General features: G+C 42.6%; 1 pseudogene; it reads right to left on the reverse strand.

Annotated features, from left to right (window-relative positions):
* Nucleotides 1-11,878: 11,878 nt before the first annotated feature.
* Nucleotides 11,879-19,548, reverse strand: LOC130831026 (serpin B3-like; annotated as a pseudogene).
* Nucleotides 19,549-20,991: the final 1,443 nt, after the last annotated feature.

Consider the following 20,991-nt stretch of genomic DNA (forward strand, 5'->3'; position numbering starts at 1 on the left):
TTCTCCTGAGGGGAGATATGTAGTCACCCGTTTCCCTCTTTAGCACCTTATTCAGGCTGGTGCCTTTGTTTTCCTCATTTCACAGTTGACAGAAATGAGGCACAAAGCAGCTGAACAGAAGCCCAGGTTTTCTATGGCAGCGAACTGCCCAGGTGAGCTCTCCAGGCAGGCAGCTGGTTCAGGAAGCTGTGTGCGCATCCACTCTCCACAAGGTAGTCTGTTACACACTGGGCTTTTAGTGACATATCGCCTTGTGTTTAAATGAAAAGAACCTGTTTCGTTTGTCCCCTCAAAAGGGATAATGTCCTCCCACAAAATCTGAAGGGGTGGGACTGGGACCCCCAGTGTCCTCTGTGAGCCCCTCAGTCACTTGGAGGAAAGGCTGGGTTTCAGACATTTTTTAAGGGCTTGGTAAAATTTAGAACTTTTGGTGTGGACATATGTTTAAATTTCTCAGGCATTTACCTAAGTGTGAAATTTCTGGCTCAATGGTAAATTTATGACTGAGTTAGAAGAACTGCCAGCCTGCCTTTCACAGCAGCTGCAGCATTTTATGTTCCCTCCAGACTGTGATGGAAGCAGGTGTGTATGGAGTTCTGATTCTCTGCGCGTCTCCAGCACTTGTTACTGTCCTTGGTCCTTTTTAACCTCTGGCGTGAGCAGAGTCTGTAGTCCCAGCACATCATTCATTCACAAGAAGATTCTCCCACAACAAAGTCCCAGAAGCAGAGCTGATGGAGACATGAGGTAGAGGAAAGAGGAGATCTATGGTTCAGAAACCATCGTGTTACTTATAATACCTTTATTGTTTGGTAAAGAAATAGCTCCCCGATTTTGCGAAAACTTACGTCCTTGTGAAGGGTGTGAAGATTTGTCAGCATTATTGAGTTGCACATCATAGGGTGCATTTAATTTCTTCCTTCTTACCAAAGAGGTGGTTGTTCCCATTTCCAGGTAAGCTAGATATTGGAGGAGATCCTTCAAGCATCCAATAATAGGATATCTGACAATTACACGATTCCCTACAGGTACAGGTACAGATATACATATGTACACTGTGAATAACAGCAAAACAGAATGAATCCGTTTCACCTTGATTTTTGTTCCTTAGGGAATGATCTCAAATATAGGGATGTCATGGAGATTGAGACAGTTCATGTCCCCTCCACGCGTCCCCCCATTCCATGCCTGCAACTCCACCCGGGACACTCATCCCACTCTATGCTGGTCACCATTTCACTCTCTCACTTGCTGATGTATTTCAAGTCCCTTTTCCTTGTTTCATCATGGCTTTCCTGTTCTGCTGTCAAAAAGCCTATTGTATTCTCTCTCTTTTCCTAGGATTCTCCAGCTTCCTCGTTGCTTTATGTGAAATATGTATTTTCCCCAGAACTGCAGGTCCCTTATCTTTTCTTAGGGGTAGCTCTTCATTCCCCTGTTTCATACAGCGAAGAAGAGAAAACATGGTCTTCTCTTTCTCTTGTTTCCACTGTGTTTTCCAGCCATGCTTCTTTCTTTGTCTCAACGTCCCATTTCCAGTTTCTGCCACGCAGGTGTTTTACCACGTGTCCCCCTAGCATCCTGCGTGTTACTCCTTCCTAGGCACGGATATTCGGTTGAGCCTCCAGCATTCGTGGTTTTTTCTTCATCCCAAGTGCTTCCCACTTCCTCGGTGACTTCAAAACCTGTGTCTTATAGGCAAGGGATGGAATCCATGCTTATTTTATGTTACATCTCTATTCTAGTCAAAGCTCCTCCTTGGTGAGAGTCTTGTCATGTCTTTTGTCCTTTTGGTAACTGGACTCATGATCTTTCTTACCTATTTGAATACGCTCTGTATAGAAAGCAATATTAATTATTGCTGATGCCTGTGTCTGGAGTATTAATGGAGTGGGAACGTTCTAGAGGGAAGAAGAAATGGAATTAAAAGGAATCTGGGTGTGCTAGGGATTTTATTTTGTTTCTCCAGTTTCCCTTTCACTGTCTCAACCTCCTGTGGCCCCAGGAAGCAGAGATGTAGGGAGACCTAGCAGGGTCTTGTCCTCTGAGCAACTTTGCATCTGGCCCGTGGGAGGCAGCAAGTGTAGACCCACAGTGGGGTGAGCTCAGGGTGCTCGGTCCCCAGGCTTCCTCTCAGCGAGGTTGCCAAGGGATGGCTGCATTCGTTTTCCAAAGGCCACAGATCTTTTTGGGATGACTTTTCTGCAGTTGCAGCTACAGGTACTTCCTCTGGATTTTGGTCACCATTCCTGTGCTTGCCAGGTAGGTCTAGGGGTGTCAATGTCTCTGCACTGTTTCTGCCCTGGGGTGCTTCACCTTCCTTCCTTGGTTCCTCTGAGCTCTGACCATGCTTTGTACAGTCACTTTATTAATCTTTCCTTAATTACCCATTTTGACTTTGTCATTTGTTTTCTGCTAGACCCTTGATGTTTACAGTAAGTAAATGGCTTTAGGAAAAACACCTTTGAATGGATTTTTGGGATCAGGTTGGTCCCATATTGAGAAGCAGGTGTGGAGAGGAGAGGGGGCACTGGTGTCGGGAACATGCAGCACCAAGCTGTCGTGATGGGGGCAGGCTCACTCTCTGTGATAGGTGATTAGCACTGAGAGCCATCTGCTGCATTGGTGGTTTCTCTAGAAACTCTGAGACAGTGAAAATGTCTGTGGTTTGTCTTTCAGGCTGAGGTTTACCCACATGAGGGCAGATTCCTCATGTGATTCTGTGTCTACTCTAGTCTAACCCATGACACTCAAAGTTTCCTGCTAAAGTCCAACGGTCATTTCTTACTAGTCTCCTGATGGCCTCCTTTTCTGTCCTTGCAGTGTATTTGCGGAAAGATTTGTCACCCGTTGACTCCTCTTCCTGGGAGCCTCACCTTTAGCTCTCCTTCTTCTGTCTCCTTCAAGACAGAAAGTTCGAACTCCCTTTCCCCGGCTACCCTTAAGTGCAGTCTTTTAGCTCTTTCTAGGGCTGGACCGACTGCAGGTGCCGTCCCTCTATTCTTCCTGGTCATACATCCATAGCAGTGGGTTCAGTTCAGGAGATCCTCTCAGCTTAGGGTCGGTCCCTTCCTTCCCTCCCAGCTCTGTGCTCCATCCTCTCTCACATCTCCCATCACTGGAGCCATTCATACAGCCCTTCTTTCCATTAGTTTTGGATTGACATTTAACATTTGAATTCATTAATATTATATATGAATGAAGGGCTGACTAAGTCCTGAGTTAAAAGTTCATTCCATAGCTTCTTTTCTTGTCAGAAAAATGGAACTGACTCCCACATCTGCTTTGTGTGTCTCTGTTAATGTTGCAGTAGAATTAGTGCGTCTTTCAAACACAGAGAGACTTTTTGCACCAAGTAGGGACAACTGATTGTTCGCTTCCTACATTTGGATGACTGCTTCTTGATTCAAATTAATGTAGGGATGGTCACATAATTTGTTTAATCATCATATAGTTATGTCTTTTTAGTGATCCACTCTCCATACAATGGGTTCTTAGCTATCATCCACAACTTAGTACTGGGCTCAGGGAAGGGTCTCTACCCCAGTGCTAGAAGCTGGGACTAAATAACGAGGGAAGTTTGCCAAGTTTCCTTTACTTTTGGGGAACAATTGACATCCTAAGCCTCACCACTGAGGCAAAATCTGAGAGCATGACACACTCCCTCCCACCACGACTCTGGGAGCAGCCTCCATACTCGCAGAAGTGATCCTGGCTTTAACAAGTGTCTCACAAGGACTGCCAGGGTTAGCTGTCATCACTTCCTTCCATATCTCAGTGGTCCAGTGTGATAACATCAATTACTATAAATTTATAGAGTGATTTGCTTTCTAAATCAATACATTGACATTTTGAACTGAAAACATGTAAATCAGAGCATTTGCCAGAGGAGTCAAGCCAAACTCTCCTCCTGGAAGCATTTTTTTCTGCCCCTCCCTAACAATCCCACCCTGTCCAGTCCTCCCACAGTGCTTGGTGAAGATTTTTCATACTATTAACTCTATCTTATTGATATTTCCTGCTCATATGAGTCTCCGCCAGTAACTGGAGTCATCTCTGCATGCTTAGCATGTAGACCAATGTCTGGAAATGCAAGTGCTCAAGAATTTGGTCAGTTCCTGGTCCCTGCACATCTTATATCCAATGTTCAATCTACCAATTTATTGAAGGAGCAAGGACACAGCATCCAATGGAAACTTATCAATGAAGAATATAATTTCCCTAATGAAAACAGAGGCATTTAACTCCCGTGTAGTCTGTTAGGTATGAATCACAAGGCAATCAGCACCGGGTATGTGGAAGATGACCAAAGGCAAGTGAATCAGGGAATGGATACCCCCAGACCCATGCAGTCAGTGCTTTTGGAGGATAACAGATCACTGCCAACATAACAGGTAAAACTGAAGTGATCAAACAGAGAAGAGAAAGAAGCAAAATGAAGAACACCAGGCTTGGAGTCAGGAAGTTAAGAGTTTCTATCCCAATTCTGCCTTGACTTAACTGTGACCTCAGAGAAGGTCTTTGGAATTTGGGTTTTTATTGCTTGAATGAAGAGCATTGGATACATGATCTCTATAGTAACTTCTAACATTATATTTGGTGTGCACTCCCTATGAAAAGGTCCACTATCTAATTCCATGGAAAATAATTACTCCAGGGAATTAAGATCACCACTTCAGCAATAAAAATAAATTTTGTTCCTGTCCATTTCTAAATCCCCCTTTTATGTGCCAAATTTTGGGTCAGACACACTGAATACTCTTCTGGCCTTTGAGAAGAGACACATGGCCGTGGGTAGTTGTGTCCATCCCTCTGACCTTCAGTTTCTTCACTGCAAAAAATGGGTTTCATTAGAGTTTCTACTTCATTGAGTTGTTTGAGAATAAATAGACAATGTGCTTCTTAAAGAATCTTGAACATAGTATGCATCCAACTGAAGGTAGCTGCCCTCTTCTTCATCTTTGCTGCCGCCTCCACCACCACCACCACCATCATCATCCACAGCAGCATCCTCTAACTTTGCTTAGAAACCAAATCATGGCCTTCTGTCCGTAGCTGCCATATTAGAATCTGAGCTGTCATTGATTGTTTCTAAAATGTTAGTGAATTTCAGGTAGAGAGGCACTCATTCCTCTCTCTGCTTGATTTTTCTGCACATCAGCATTTGGAAGTGAGTGCCCCAGGACAGCCATGTGTATATTAAACCCTTTGAGGGTGTTCAAAAGTTCTGACTCACGAAGCTTACATGGATAAATCCCTTGAGTTTTGGAAATACTTACCTGTGATCCATTATTTGTGATGCATTCTGCCTCTCCAAGCACTTTTTGTGTCACTGCCACACCCAAAGCCTGTCCCTGAAGGAGGTGTTGGTAGAACAACCAGTTCTAAAATTGACATAAGTCCAAGCTGCCTTTCCATGCCCCTCTCTGGGGGTCAGCAGAAGGTCCCAGGACCTCTGAGCACTTATGCACTTATTTAACCCCCCCCATCTGTGTGCATGTGTCTTTGGAAGGTGGGGGCTTGGGATGTAGAAGATGACCTCCTAGCACCACCATGTGTGGATTCTGAAATGAACCCAAATCAGTAGAGAATTTCTTGAATAATTTTGTTCTCTAAACCCAGTTCAGATGCCTTGTGAAATGCTTCTCTGCAGTAAATGTACTTTTCATTAATTTCATCATTCAAACGTCCACTCACATCTGCATGATTATGGAAAACATGGGGTATGTAGGCTAGCCACACTTCGGAAAATTGCCGCAAGACGGTAACAAAACCCTGTATTCATCTTAACGTTTCCAATGGAAAAGATTTTGTGTTTATTTGTTTATTGTTGTTTAGTACCTTTCAATTGATTAAATTTTTTATTAAACTATGCATGTTGCAGCTTAACAATGAAAAAAAAATCTCTGAGTAAAATGGTATGAGCTCTGGGGAATAAGGGAGCAGGGCTGCTGTGACAGGCTTCATGGGTCCCAGGATGCAGAGTGCCCCTGTGGTGGAAGCAGAGAGATGCCAGGATCCTCTGCAGTAGGGGCCACCTCATTGCCTTTGAGGTCATGATGTGCCACTCCTGCAATGGCCAGTAACGTCACTGCAGGGAGGTGACCATGCAGGTGACTCTCCGTTTATCATGTGCAGTTGATCTTCACTTCACTTACTCTGATCACTGTCTCACGTAGAATGTACTCAAAAAATAATAAAAAAAAAATGCAAAGTTTTCTTTTTTTTCCCTTACAATTATTGTTGGAGAGAAAAAAGTGTGAAATAAATCCTCCGGTGGAGGAAACAATCGCATTATTAGTCCCAAATGAACCGTGAGTCCTCTTAGGCTATATTGTGGATTATGTGGATTTCTGGTTTCTCCTCATTTGGGCGGATGATTATCTGGCACAGAGACAACACAGCCTTAGGCGCTAAGACCCTAGAAGGCCAGGGCTTGGCGCTGGGTTTCCATGCCCTGGGATGGCCCTGTCTCTGGGGAATCACACACACACACACACAGCCACTGTGAGGGCAGGACCCTGGGTGAGTGCTGGTCTCTTGTGTCTATTGGGAGTTTGCCTCTTTTATGGGGCCCCTGAATTTTGTGGATTTCTACCTTTCTGACTGCCCACCAGCTATTTTTCTGGCTGATCTCGGCTCATTCCATGTTCATATTGTACCCGTACTGCTACTCTACTTCCAGACCTTGAACTCTGCCTTGGCCATCAACCTTAGGGTATTTTCCCAAATTCTTGCCTGCTGGTGTTCTGAATTCAGTTCCCCTGTCCTGACGTTCAGCATGCTGAGTGACTTTATTTACTCATGTTTTTTCGTCATCTTATATCTGAGAATCCATTGCCTAATCCAGTGTGGCATATGGTAGGTGCAGAATCATAGCTGAATGGCCTACGCTACACTCCATGCAGTGAGACAGATTATACATTTTCTGCATGTTTCTATTGTCTTTTGGAATAGAGATACAGATGAGTTCTTTTAGCACAAAGAATAGGCTTCCGAGTGACTTAAGGGGGAAGAGTCATACATTCCCCCATTTGTCCTGGAGTTACTCACCACCTGGGTGCAGTCTAGGGAGACAGCAGGAATAATTCAGACAGACCTGTGTGCTGCTGCAACTAACAAAATTATACATTGAGGGAGTTTCCCTAAAGAGGGCAATATCGTTTTATAAGGGAAGAAAGCATCTATCCTTTCAGTTATATAACATACGTGGTGTGTGAAGCATGGCTTTCATCTTTGACTATTGAAAATTGTACCAAAAATTGACATGAAAATAGCTTTAAATATCATATTTGGTGAAACGATATTTAAAGGAAAATTATCTGGAAATGGATTTTTCTCATTAAACTTTTAAATCTCCAACGAAATTTTAAATGTACTCATTTTTTCCACCTCTTGATTATCAGTAAAAGCAAGTTGGTAGATTCAAATCACAGAATTTTATTTGATTTCATTTTGTATAAAATTTTATTTCTTAATTTACAATTTCATGATGTTTCTTGATCCATATGATACGAACATTGACATGTAATTAAAAATGGTTAAATGTGTATAAATAAATTAGGATCAGACAGAGGTTGGTAAGAAAGGGGTTGTTCTTCAAAACATAGTTAGGTAAGGATTGTTTTTCACTCAAATACTTCCAGAGGCAACAGTTACCACGTGTGTTTTGCCTCTTTCTCTTCCTCTCCCTCTTCCCTGTCTACTTTATGAGGCAGAATTTACATAAAACAAACTGACACATTGTGATGTTACACATCAGTGACTTTTCACAAATGTAAATCCCTTGTAAGCACCACTCAATCAGGCTATAGAGCATTCATCTCCACCAGAAATTTCCCTTGGACTCTTTTGCATCCATTTCCTCCCTGACGGCAGCCCTGGAAAAGCACTCCTCTGCTTTCCATCAGGCGGACTCCACAGGTGTGGAATTACAACAGTGGGGACGCTTTCTGTGCAGCTTTTCTCCACAGCACAGGGTAGAGATGGTTCATCCAAGTCTATGCAGGAATCAGAATTTTCTTCTTTTCGTGGCTGAGCCCCATTTATTGTTCATCCATTTGCCCACTGAGGCCAATTTGACTTTTTTCCAGTTTCTGGCCATTATCGATAAAGCGGCCTTGAACACTTGCACACAAGTCCTTTTGTAGACACCTGTTTTCAGTTCTCTTGGGTGGATCGCAAGGAGTGGCACTGCTGGATCATATGTTAAGTCAACGTTTACTTTTTATAAGAAATTACCAAAGTGATTTCCGAAGTAGTTACACCCTCTTGTATTCCCACCGGGAGTGTATGAGAGTTTTTGTTGCTTTGCATTCTCTCTAATATTTGATAAGGCCAGTTCTTTAAATGTAAACTTAAATTTTGGCCACTTCAGTAGATGTGAGGTGGTGCCCTGTGGGGAGGAACTTTGACAGCAGGTAAACATCCACTCAGTATAAGACTTTTAATGTAGTCATCTACTTATTTTGTATCAATATGACCTCATTGTATTCTGCTTGATTTAATTCATTATAATGTATTCCTTTAAAAATAAAGATACAGCTATTGAATTTCCCTTCAATTTCTCTTACATGTATCCCTTGGGCAGGGCAGTTGGTTCTCTGCCTCTAGTTGGCCTAGAACAACAGGCAAAGCTTTTCAATTCTCATAGACAGATGTCCACCATGCCCTCTACCTGCTATAATTCAAATGCCTATGAGCCTTTGTCCTCAGTTGTTTGCACTTGTAAAGTTCCTTTGGAAAACCCAACTGAAATAGCAAGTAGTTGAAAGGTATGGTCTGAATGTATTCCAACCATCAATTTCTTCAAACTGCACCCAACACCACCCCCCGCAAAAAAAAAAAAAAAAAAAAAAGCCAAATAACTCTTTACCAGTTGTAAGTTCATTGACTCATTAGAAGTTAATTCACCCCTAGAGTGACACTCTGATCTTATTTATTACCTAAAACTTTCCATGTTAAAGTACACCTGAAAATCCCAGGTCCTGGGCCAAGTTTCTGATCCTCTGGTATTTCTCAGAAACTCATTCCCATCACGTCTTGCTTCAACCTCCTCAGGTGCCCCAGGGCCTCTCTGCTCATCAAGGCCACGGCCCCTGCCTTGCCTTCCCTCCCAGCCTGTTCACTGCATCGCTTACTCAGGGACCCACTCCCTGGCCAGTCTGTCAGGTCCCTTGATCACGTCTCACACGTAATGGTGAAACATTGACTTCCTCTGCTTAGTTCTTGGGCTGCTGAGTGTGGCTGAGGAGAATTTTGACTTTCCTCACATCCTCTGAAATTCATGGTTTATGAAATCAGCTGGGACTGAGGACTGACTGGGAAGGATTCGGAATGAGTACAGTCCCCTAAGAAAAGCTATGTTTGGGAAAAAAAAGGTGTCAATACCTGACCTTTATATATTGATGTACTTCAAGGTCAGTTCTAGGCCCTCCTCTCTTATCACTTTATACTCTCTCCCTAGGGTCTCATTCCTGCCTTACCTACACATAAAAAAAACAACAACAACCAAAACCACCAAACTTTTAGGGTTACTGAATAAATATGGTGAACTTTTCTTTTCTTTCTTCTTTCTTTCTTTCTTTCTTTCTTTCTTTCTTTCTTTCTTTCTTTCTTTCTTTCTTTCTCTCTTTCTCTCTTTCTCTCTTTCTCTCTTTCTCTCTTTCTCTCTTCCTCCCTTCCTCCCTTCCTCCCTTCCTCTCTTCCTCCCTTCCTCCCTTCCTCCCTTCCTCCCTTCCTCTCTTCCTCTCTTTCTTTCTTTCTTTCTTTCCCATTTGGCATGCAGGATCTTAGTTCCCTGATCAGGGATCGAACCCATGCTCCCTGCAGTGAAGCCTGGAGTCCTAACCCCTGGACTGCCAGGGAAGTCCCCCTGGTAAACTTTTCTACTGAACATGTAGGGGAGAACAAATTGCCACCTCTAAATGTGTCTCTTTGGCAAGAGGATTATTTTAGCATTTTTTTTAAGTGAGAAAAGTTTCCAGAAAGCTTTTACATCCTCCCGCTTAACTGCCTAAGAGAATTCAGATAAGGGGCCAATCCCAGGAAGAGAACTAGCGTCTGAGTCAACTCCAATGAATAGGAGTCAGGTGTGGTAGCCAGGGGTGGGGGTGGGGGGGAAGCATAGCAAGGCCTCTTGAATCAGAGTCCTCTCTGTGTCCCACTGTCTCTGTGTAGCATAACAAACTTTGGTTTACCAAACATTGGTTTTCTCCCATCTTTCTATAGATCTTTCCCTCCCCTTTGAAGTCCCAACCCCCACCTGCTTCTCTGTCTCTCAGATGCCACAGAAGCCTCAAGTGCCCAGTCTGTCCCAGAGCCTCACTTTGCCTGTGGGGCCCCCATCTGTGTGTAACTATATTGGATATTCTCCTGCTAAGCTGTCTCAGGTCAATGTAATTCTTAGAAAAGCCAGAAATCCTAGAGGGTAGAGGAAAGTTTTTACTTCCCCAATGAGCATCATAAATTTCAAGCATCAGATCATACCCTGCATGTGAGCGCTAGACTCATGGATTCAAGTGCTTACTAGACAACTCCTTTTGGAGTCTCGAAAGGAAGGTTACAAAGTGCACACCTAAGCCCAGCATCATCTCTTCTCTCCAAAATGAAATTTTAGTCCATCCAATCAGTTGGTTACAGCAGAAATGTCAGCATTGGTCTTGGGTTCTAACTCTCATTTCTGCATTTATACTGTGTTGGTAAAATTCCATGGATTTTACTTCTTAAGCAATTATCACACATCTATTTGTTAGGGAGGAGGAAATTTTTAAAAAATTTTGTTTATACTGAAGTACAATTGATTAACAATGTTGTGTTAGTTTTGGGTGCGCAGCAAAGTGATTCAGTATATTTTCCGCATCTATTCTTTTTCAATTTTTTTCCTATTTGTTATTACAGAGTGTTAAGCAGAGCTCCCTGTGCTGTACCGTAGGTCCTTGCTGATTATCTGTTTTACATGCAGTAGTGGACATGTCAACCCCAAGCTTCCAATGTATTCCTCCCCAGCACACTCAGGGAGGAAGGAAGTTTTTCCTACTGGATATAGGAGAGACCTAGGAAGACTAGGAACCTTGCCAAAATGGCCCCAAACCTCACCTTAAATACCGTCTTCAGAGAAGACGAAAGAGGGTGTTGGGGGTAGTGGTTTGGGACTTGGAGATGGAAAAGCACATGTTTGGTAACATCTTTACTGGGCCAGGCGGGGACTATGGGACACAGAGCAGACTGTGGTCTCTAGGCCCTGCCGAGTTTCCCCACCACTTCTGGCCCATCTTCTTTGCAGGTATCTCTAGGGATAGCTCTAGTGTGGGAACAGGCCCTCAGTCTAAATTCTTTAGGCAGCTAAGGGGCATGCAAAGCAAGACTTCGCAGGTCTTCTGTTTCTTAAAAATAATCAGCCCATGTTAATCCTCATGCCAAAAAGACAGATTTTGAGGTGGCAAATTTTACTCCCCAATATTTATCTCAGCTCCACTCCTGACATTCTAATGGTTTCCTCATAATTTCACTCTATGCATGCTGTTCTTTCCTCTCATCCATTTGCATCACATTAATCAGGTATATATATATATATATATATATTTAAAGTTGCAGATATGATCTCTTTTTGCTCTTTGGAAAACAAGCAAAACCTATTGTGTCTTTTCACTTATTTAAGGATAAAATACAAAAGTCCCTAACATGGGCTACAGAGCTTTCATGCTCTGGTACCAGCCTACTGTTCAGCCTCATCATGTTCTACTCTTGTTGTAAATTTTTCTTTTTATACATTAGCATATTTCCAAATTCTCTCTCTTATGTGTGGCAGGCCACTTGCACTTCATTGAAAAGAATGTAAAAAAGGAAAAGCAACAAGCAATATGAATAAGTACTGTTTTATTGATAATCTATTTCATGAGAGGAAAACTTTTCATCATGTAAGGGTCCCACATATCACTTAAATTCATACAAATGTGGGTGTCTAGGTTTGAATGGTAGATAGGACTTTTGAAACAGCAGCCATGTTATTTCAAATTTAGGTGAAGCTGGAGTGTCGAAATATCCTTTATCATATCTTGAATATCTTGTGCAAATGGGAGTTATCATGGGGAAATAGAGTAGGTTTATATGTGTTTAGAGAAAGAAAGAGACAGTCAGACATGGAATTTCAACCAATACATTCTTAGTGGTGACTATGAGGTTGGAAAGGAGAATGAATCAAGAGCACCTGTTAGTTCCAGTAATCAGTGCTCGGGAACAACTGTGGGAATGTCCCTGAGTGTAGCCGCCAGCTAATCACATCTCAGGGGAAGAGACTCTGCCGTAGAAGAGGATGATGTTGGTCTTGTCGTGCTTGATGAAGATCAGGAAAGGGTCGTCACAGTGGCAAGTGTCCGGAATTCATCCTATTCTTTCATGAATATCTATACCCGTAGCAGTTGTGGCCTCCGTGCCCTCCGCCTACACCTGCACAAAGGACTTGTGGACCACTTTTGACATCACCAGATCGTGTCGCCCGCTCATGCCCGAAAAGTCAGCGTCCTGGTCCCTGAAGGCGGCCACCATCCCCAGGGCTGTCAGCATGTCCTTGAGGTCATAGCTCTCTTCCACTTTGAACCGGGGTGGGTGTAAATGCACGTCACTCCCCCTCATATTCTCTGAGTTTGTCCACTCCATTGACTTCTCAGCAGTGAGTTGATCTTCAAGCTGTAACAATGGAAAAGGGAACAAGTGGCAGGATTCTCAGTGGACATCGAGCTCCCTTAACATTAGATTGAAACGTGTGGAAAACTTTATTTTAAGAGTAGACATAAATACAGGAGATTCGGTAATATATATATAAACTTATATAGTATATAAATATAATCTTTAAATATTATATATAATCTTATTATATATTATAAGCTGGAGCTTCCGTAATATATATGTGATAAACTGAACCTTCTCTATTTTACATATATAGCAGCAGAACCATTAAATAAACTCATTTTGTAAAAGATAAACTATATATCTTCATTTCTCAGGCTGCTAGATCCCTACATGTTTCATTTTCAACTAATCTTGTCTTGTTGATATCCTTTTGTACATAATTTTTTACATGGTACAATTATAGTCTACAACCCATTTTTATTCCTTTTTCTTGCTTGACCTATTTCCAGGCTTGTCCTGTATAGATATATATTTCTTTAATCAAGTTTAAATTGATTAAATACTACCAATAAATAGATATGAAGTGCATATGTCTTTACTTAATTAATATTTTTAAGCATTCACTGCATCAGTCCCTAAGCTAAACTATTTTTTTTGAATAATTATACAATTATTTTGTTATATTTATTTCTTGGTCTGTTTCCTGAGTTGCAGTTTTTACATTCATGTCCCCTGAGGTGCTCTGCTGGTTTCCCCTCCCCTCCCTCCTCCCTCCCCCATCCTTCCCTTCCTTCCTTTTTGAATTAATAGACTTTATGTTTTAGTGTAGTTTTAGGTTATGGAAAATCTGAGCAGAAAGTCAGATTTGCATATAGTCACCACCCCCATCACTAGTTTCCCCTGTTACTAACAGCTTGCATTAACTAGTGCGGTGCATTTGTTAAATTGATGAACCAATAGTGATACATTACTATTAATTAAATTCCATAGTTTACATTACAGTTCAACTTTGTGTTATATAGTTTTATGGATTTTGACAAATATATTGTCATATTATCCACCATTAAAGTGTCACACAGACTAGTTTCACTTCCTTCAATTGTGTTTCACCTATTCATTCCGCACTCCCACCTCCGTAGCCACTGATCTCTTTACTGTCTCTATAGTTTTGCCTTTTCCAGAATGCCATTTGTAAGCAATATAATAGGTAGCCTTTCCAGACTAGCCTCTTTCACTTAACAATATGCATTTAAGATTCCTTCATTGTTCGTAGTGTAAAAGCTCATTTCCTTTGATCACTGAATAATATCCTGTTATATGCATGTACCAGTATGTTTATCCATTTACCTGTTGAAGGACATCTTGGTTGCTTCCAGTTTTTGACAATTACGAATGAACACTTGAGTACATGTTTTGATGCAGACATAAGTTTCTGGTAATACAACATACACCATTGTTCCTTGTTTTAAATTTTTCATTATTTTGAGCCTCTTCTGTCCAAAAGCTTTCCCCTTGTTTATACTTATGCCTGTAGGATAAAATCCTGGGACTGGGATTCCTAATCGTTACTGACAGGGATTGCTGAGCTGAAGCACAAATACTGTGATGGTTCTTCATACGTCTTGCCACCTTACCTTCCCTGAAGAGCCCAGCTCCCGGCGTGACCTCATGTATGTTTTGAGTGTGGCAAGTAGCTCACCGCACCTTCAGCGTCACTGGTATCACAGTAACCGTAGACGGCCATTGAGGGAATGTCCTTCTGTGGCAGATGTTGTTATGGGTATTTCTACACATTATTTTGAACCAATATAACAATGCTAGGAGGAATATTCACTTTTTTTCTTTTTTGTTTATACCCAGAAGGAGGCTCTGAATGACTCTGAGGGAATACTTCTAAATAGAAAAGTGAGCATCAAGATAAATCTTTGTCTCCTGGCTCCAAACCACTGTTGTTTCGTGTGCAAAATAGTGTCCATTACTATCTCAATTTGCTCGATTTTATTTATGAGTTAATATACATATATTTTCCTTGTGTCAGCTATCCCTCAGTCTTCGTTTCCTGTCTTCAAATGAATAGACTGGAGTAGATGTGGTTTGGATGGTTGCAAAATGTTAATGTGTGAGTCAAGTATATCAGCTTTCTGAACTGCTATTCCAGTTTTCTGAGATATTCCTGGGGGCTGTGATGATAAGATTTTCTACATGATCTTCCATATCACACTATGTTGTTTATTTTTGGGAAAGTGACATGATGCCAGGTTCTGCTTGACAACTTTCCATTACACTCTATGCAGAGATGAAATGATGCACTCTCACATCGAGCTCTCGCCCCACATCACCAACATTCTGTGAGCACTGCTTTCGAGAAGAGCTCATACAAGCTCTATATCACTAGGAATGTAAGCAATAGTAGGAAGCACTGGAGGTACCAGGCTTTACCTTCTGCAGACCATCCACTTCATCGGGCAGCAGCACCACCATGCTTAGCTCTTCGCCTTTGTACGGAATTTCCAGGATCTTGACTTACATGTCCTCCAGTGCCGTGAAATTGAAATGACTGGTTTGTTTCATCATCTGCACAGATTTGCTTGTGTCCTGCAGTAAATTCAAGTGACAAAAGTGATAAGTGAGCAGAAGTCTAAAAGAAAGGTAGTATTATTGAGATACAAACACATCTTCCTGCTAAGAGGTGATCTGGGAAATCTGTGAATTTGAAAGAAGAGTTTCAAGTATTACCAATTAAATAAAGTAAAAAAAAAAAAAGACAATAAAGTATAGCCTCAACAGATTCTCTTTTCTACCAGAAGTTACACATTAATGAAACATATATTTGACTTTCGCATTACCTGTACACCTGTGTTATATTATCATAAATTAATTGTAGGCAATACCTTGTTCAGCCAAAACGTTTCCTCCACAGTATTTTTTTTCCTCAAATTTCTGCTTCCACTGCCCTTTGAAATAGACAGCATTCACCAGAACCAGAACGGTGTCGGCACTAAAAGAGTCTTTGGGAAGTAGATCTTTGATTTTTTACTGGAAAGAAAGAAAATCAAAGGTCTGTCATGAAAGGCACAGTGGCTTATCTGGAAGATGCTTTGAAAGTTACAACTGATGATGAAATAGTCACACAAGTCACCACAAGAGGGACTTGGAGCCCGACTGTTCACAAGGTGAAGCTGTGCTCCTGGCAGCAGCTTGATGGAGCCGCCGTCACGGAGACCCCCTTCCTCTGCCTGGGAAGGTGTTCAGTCTCTATCTGTGGGGACAAAAGTCATCTCACACTGCATTCTGATGGACTGATTTCAGATAAGTTTTCCACAAATCATTTTTTCTCCCTGCCTCCCTCACTGCTTCCTTCCTTGTCCCTCAATACCGCCCCCTTGTGTCCTCCATCCTGTGCTCATTCTCCTTCCTTCCTTCCTTCCTTCCTTCCTTCCTTCCTTCCTTCCTTCCTTCCTCCCTCTCTCTTTTCAAATTTTTAGTAAATATTCTGAAGATGTAGGCCTGAATGTTCTTTAGGACAAATGACATGCACCCTATCACCTAAAACATGTGATCAGACACAATTCCCCCGGATGTCTTGGTCTTCATTCTCCACTTTGAATTGCTTACGTTGGGCCTGTATTTAGGATGGAAGGGACGACATGGTTCATAGGATGCAGACATTGTCTAGCCACCAGTCATGGTTGGGGAGGACACTGTGACCAACTCGGCAGGGTGGGGGGTGGGGAGGTGGGCCCTGCAGCTCCTGCTGGAGGTGGCAAGAAGGGTGGTTTGGAGGACAGTAGCTCATTTCCCAGCTAACAAAGGATAAGGGAATAATAGTAATATTATTAAGATTTTTAATATTTTCTCTTAGGGATCATAATCTAGAAGTTAAGCCTCTAATGTTAAAAAAAAAAAAAGAGAAATCAACCTGAGGTTTGAGCAGAGACTTGGGACCCACAAAGATACTGTCATCACAGACTCAGCTGTGCTTCCAGGGAGCTGGTCCTGGGATCCCTCCTGGGCTCCCCTGTTTCTCTCCACGGTGACGTGGACCATTCCACCCTCTGCAGTGCGCTCCCCCACCCTGTGCAATCACGTCTCACCCCGCTCCTGGCACCCCATGCAGGGTCCAGCAGAGTGTTCACGCACAGCAGGGACTCAAGAGTGATCTCTAATGAGTGACTCTCTCACAACCTACTGTTAGTTTGACTTTCCACCCAGGAATTAATCATCTTTCAACTTCCTTCTGCAGCATGGACAAAATCAGCAGATTCTACAGCAGCCAGGTAAAATTTCTTAACATTATCCATGTATCCCTATGACATGGGAAGGATGAAGGCAGGAATTAAGAGTAATTTCTCAGTAACTGTATAGGTATTCCCAAATTAAGTTGTGTTCAATCTTGATCAGACTGAGTGCTCAACTCACTGGTGGGCTGTCAGGCTCTGGGACACTCCACGGGTGGGGATGTGGTCAGGGAGCTGAATGCCCCGCGGCAAAGGCTCCCCTTGTGGGTCAGCTGGGCTCCTCTGCCGCCCCCTCCCCCATTAGGAGATGGGGTCAGAGGACGCAGCATGCAGACTAAAGGCGAGACAGGCCATGAAACTCACCTGAAGAAATGGAAACTGCTTTTCTGCATAGAGCCTGTTGGCGACCTTCAGCTCGTAGGCATCCCTGGGTTTCTTTAACTCAGTCAGAAGCTTTTGAAATTGATGAGGAACATTTCCTGACTTTTCAACCTTCAAACACCAGAAAGGGAGCTCATTGGATTCTCATTGTATGTAAACGCTGCCCCCTCACATGTCTGTTAGATCCGTATCTACAGTTTGGAGTCCCTACGGATGACGCTTGTTGTTGTTTCCCCATATGTGATATATTTTACTGGAAATATCCTTCATAATCCTTAGATTTTATTGATATCATCCTGGTAGTTCTTCCTTCCTTGTAACAAACTGCAGTCTTTCCTCTTCTGAGCTAGAGAGGCAGCAGCATTCCACTACTGGATTGTGTCTTAATTGTCTCAGATGGTCAGGGTTAGCGTCCCTCAACTTAAGCTCCCTGTGGGCTACAAACAAGTGCATCTCTGACAGTCATCCACTGGACGACGACATCAAACGTGTACATTTCCTATGTGAATGCATGAAGCCCGTTGTCCCCCGTGGTGGGGTACCTTCTGAGACCCTGTGGCTGTGCTCTGTGGCTCTCCACTCGTGGTGGCCACACTCCCAGTGTTGGAACCGTGTGTGTCTGGTTCACTGCTGACAGTGGTGCACCAGCATGTCCAAGCCTTTCCTTCCATTCACATGAAGACAAGAGAGCTCGGACAACTAAGAAGCTTGTACAAGGAGACAGAGCCAATTTTTCAACTCGGGCTTGTCTCAGTCTAGAACCTTCCACTTGGTAGCTAAGAGTTTTGGATTATTTAGACTGTAAACCATAACTCTCAGTCTTCATTTTCCAAAATATACTTGATCACAGCCTTATTGCTCTTTATCTAATTCATGAGGTCATCAAAGTTATATACTTTTAGTTACAATGCTGTGATTACTATACTTATTTTTATTCTATAATAATAATAATACGTGTCAGAGTTTTCTTCATCCTGGCACTGTTGTCCTAGTTTGTGTGTATTTGCATGTATTGCAGCAGAGCTTTTATTGCCCCTAGGTAATGGGGACGATGTCACTGTTGTTCAGGGCAATTGTATTCTGCCAAGTTTCTCATTCCTGAACAGCACAGCAGGAATTTGAAGTTCCTTTGGGTTTCAGAGCCCCTGCTGTGAAGCACATGCTACTCTCCTCTCAGGAAAACAAGTATATGAAATAAAGAAGTACGTAATGTGATATGAGAAACAACTCTGTCCAATCTATTTTGCCTAAGATGCCCTCTGCAAATGGACTTTTCCCAGTTGATCTGAAATTCCCAGTTTGAACTACGACCCTCTTGGATATGTGATCTCCTTCTAGATCCAAAGTTCTGTGACTCACAGGATCTCTTGTAGCTCCTCCTCTTGTGTTCCCTGTGATTCCATTAAAGTGAAGGACCTGGAGGAGACAGGGAGTAGAATAAGGAAAATGTAAAGATCTAGGTATATCAGGGCAAATAAGGAAGGAAGGGTGGAAGGAAGGAAGGAAGGAAAGGAAGGAGGGAGGGAGGTTAGAAGGAAGAAAGAAAGATAGAAAGAAAGAAAGAAAGAAGGAAGGAAAGAAAGATAGATAGAAGGAAAGAAAGAAAGAAAGGAAAGGAAAGAATCCAAACAAATCAAAATAGCAAACCAATCGCACACACTAGAATCAAAAATAAACAAAGAAAAAGAACAAAGAAATGTTCTGTTCAAGAATTTGCTCCTTAAGAAACACAAACTATGTGTGAAAAACACAACGCTGGCTGATCACTAGCCAGTTCAGAGAATCCTGATTCACTTTTCATTCGTTGCTGAGGAAACATGGGGAGATGTCTCCCATGAATTTTAGTCAGTGCATCACTTCTACCTGAACTCTCCCATTTAAGCCTCAGCTCTGGTCATTGAGAAATTGTAGGGTTCATCCCAGCTCCCAAAGGAAGTCTGGGCACAGGGAAGAGGTGGGGCGGAGCACTGGGGCAGAGTGTATGCCCCCCACAGCTCTGTGCCCACCCAGTCACGGGGATGCTTGCCGCTTCCTGTGCTACCCCTGGGGACAGCCAGACCTGTGGTCATCTGCACACCAGCTGACACAGAAACCAGTGCAAAATGTCAACATAGAGGAAGCTGCCACCTACCTTCTCAATTTCTGATGTAGCCTGTCCTACGGCCCTTAAGGAAGTCATGGCTAAGGCTGACATGATACTGAAAGGGGACTAGAAGATATTTTGCTCCTTTGATTCTGTGATCTGTTGGGACAGATCTTTTGCAAAGTGGGTGTTTGCTTCACTGAGTGAACTCATGGTGGCTGGACGTGGTCTGGAACTCCTGGAAAAGCAACAGATTCATTTTATAATGACTTTACTGAAGGGAAGGCTAGTTTGAAATAAGGATTTCCTTAAACGAAATGCCTCATATGTAGGTTGTGGGATTCTGGCAACTAATGTTTTTCTCTTTTTGCTTTTGAATTCTTTAAAAATGTACTTGTGTACATTTCATTGTTAGAAGACTGTTGAAATTGGTATTTAAAGAAAACTTTTGTGGGAACATCATAGAATATCTTTATCTTTTCTTCCACACCGACTGTATTAAGACTGGGTAAAAAATGTGTTCTAACAGATACCAAGGCAAAGACTGACATGGTAACCGCCAGCCATCTCCCACTGTGTCCCTGCCTTTTCCTGCAGGGTCTGTGGTTGCCAGACATCCTACCCCTGATCACATGAGCTCCCAAGGCAGCATTTAGTTTTTTCAGATACAAATTCCCTCAGGATGCAATCAGGAGAAAAAGGTCTTTTACTTTTGCTCTGGCAGAATAAGCAATGTGCCATCTTACCAGAAGAAATAGCTGCATGATAAGAACACATATTCCTTGTTATTTTCAGGAAGGAGGCGTGTAGTCTGGCAGAGCTGCTGGGAGCACTTACCTGTGATCCTGGAGGAAGCAGAGGTGGGCAGGCAGCTGGTCAGCCTATGTGCCCTGGATGCTCAGGTCCTGAATATATACTCTCTCTACCGCCTCCCATTCCTCACAGCAGCTGGTGTTTCAAGTAAATCCACTTCTGATTTCTTCACTGGGTACCATCACCTTATGAGTATGAAATCTCTGTGAGTAAAGAGAAGATTATTGCTCTATTCTTGTATTTCTTTTTTATCTGCAGAAGAAATCGTGACCTGCAATTGCTAGCTCTTATGAAATGCATCTAGTTGCTTTTCCAACACCAATGAGAATAAAGTTAAATTCCCACTTCTTCACAAGCCCTGAGCTACGGCACCCAACAAGAACTAACCCGCAAAGAATCTTTCCTCTCTTACATGTTGAATTGTCTTTAAGGCCACTTCTAATACCAAGAATTAAAAAGCTTACAGTTTCTATTTATGTTCTGAAAGGGCTTGTGTAACCTGACCATTTCCTCAAGAATTATTCTGCACATCCAGGAAAATAGCTGGAATTTTCAGCTTAAGAGATCCTGCGGCAGCCAAAGTCTCTCAGCAGTTCCTAGAAAGCAGGCATCATCTGCCTTCCCCTAAAGGCTGGCCCTTGGCCGTGGTCCTCCCTGCCACCCTCATATCCCTTGCAGCCAATCCCCGTTGGACGCTGATTCCTCAGTTTGGTGGGAAGCTCATTTCCCTGCAGTGTAACCTGCTCTCAGTGAGGAGAACGATGGATATGAACAGGGGGCATTTTGGTGGCTCTTTTCTAATTTTTTGGTACAAAGCTGGATCAGAAACATAAATTGTTTGAGCTC

Source organism: Hippopotamus amphibius, chromosome 11, assembly GCF_030028045.1.
Source record: "Hippopotamus amphibius kiboko isolate mHipAmp2 chromosome 11, mHipAmp2.hap2, whole genome shotgun sequence".
NCBI classification, from domain to species: Eukaryota; Metazoa; Chordata; class Mammalia; order Artiodactyla; family Hippopotamidae; genus Hippopotamus; species Hippopotamus amphibius.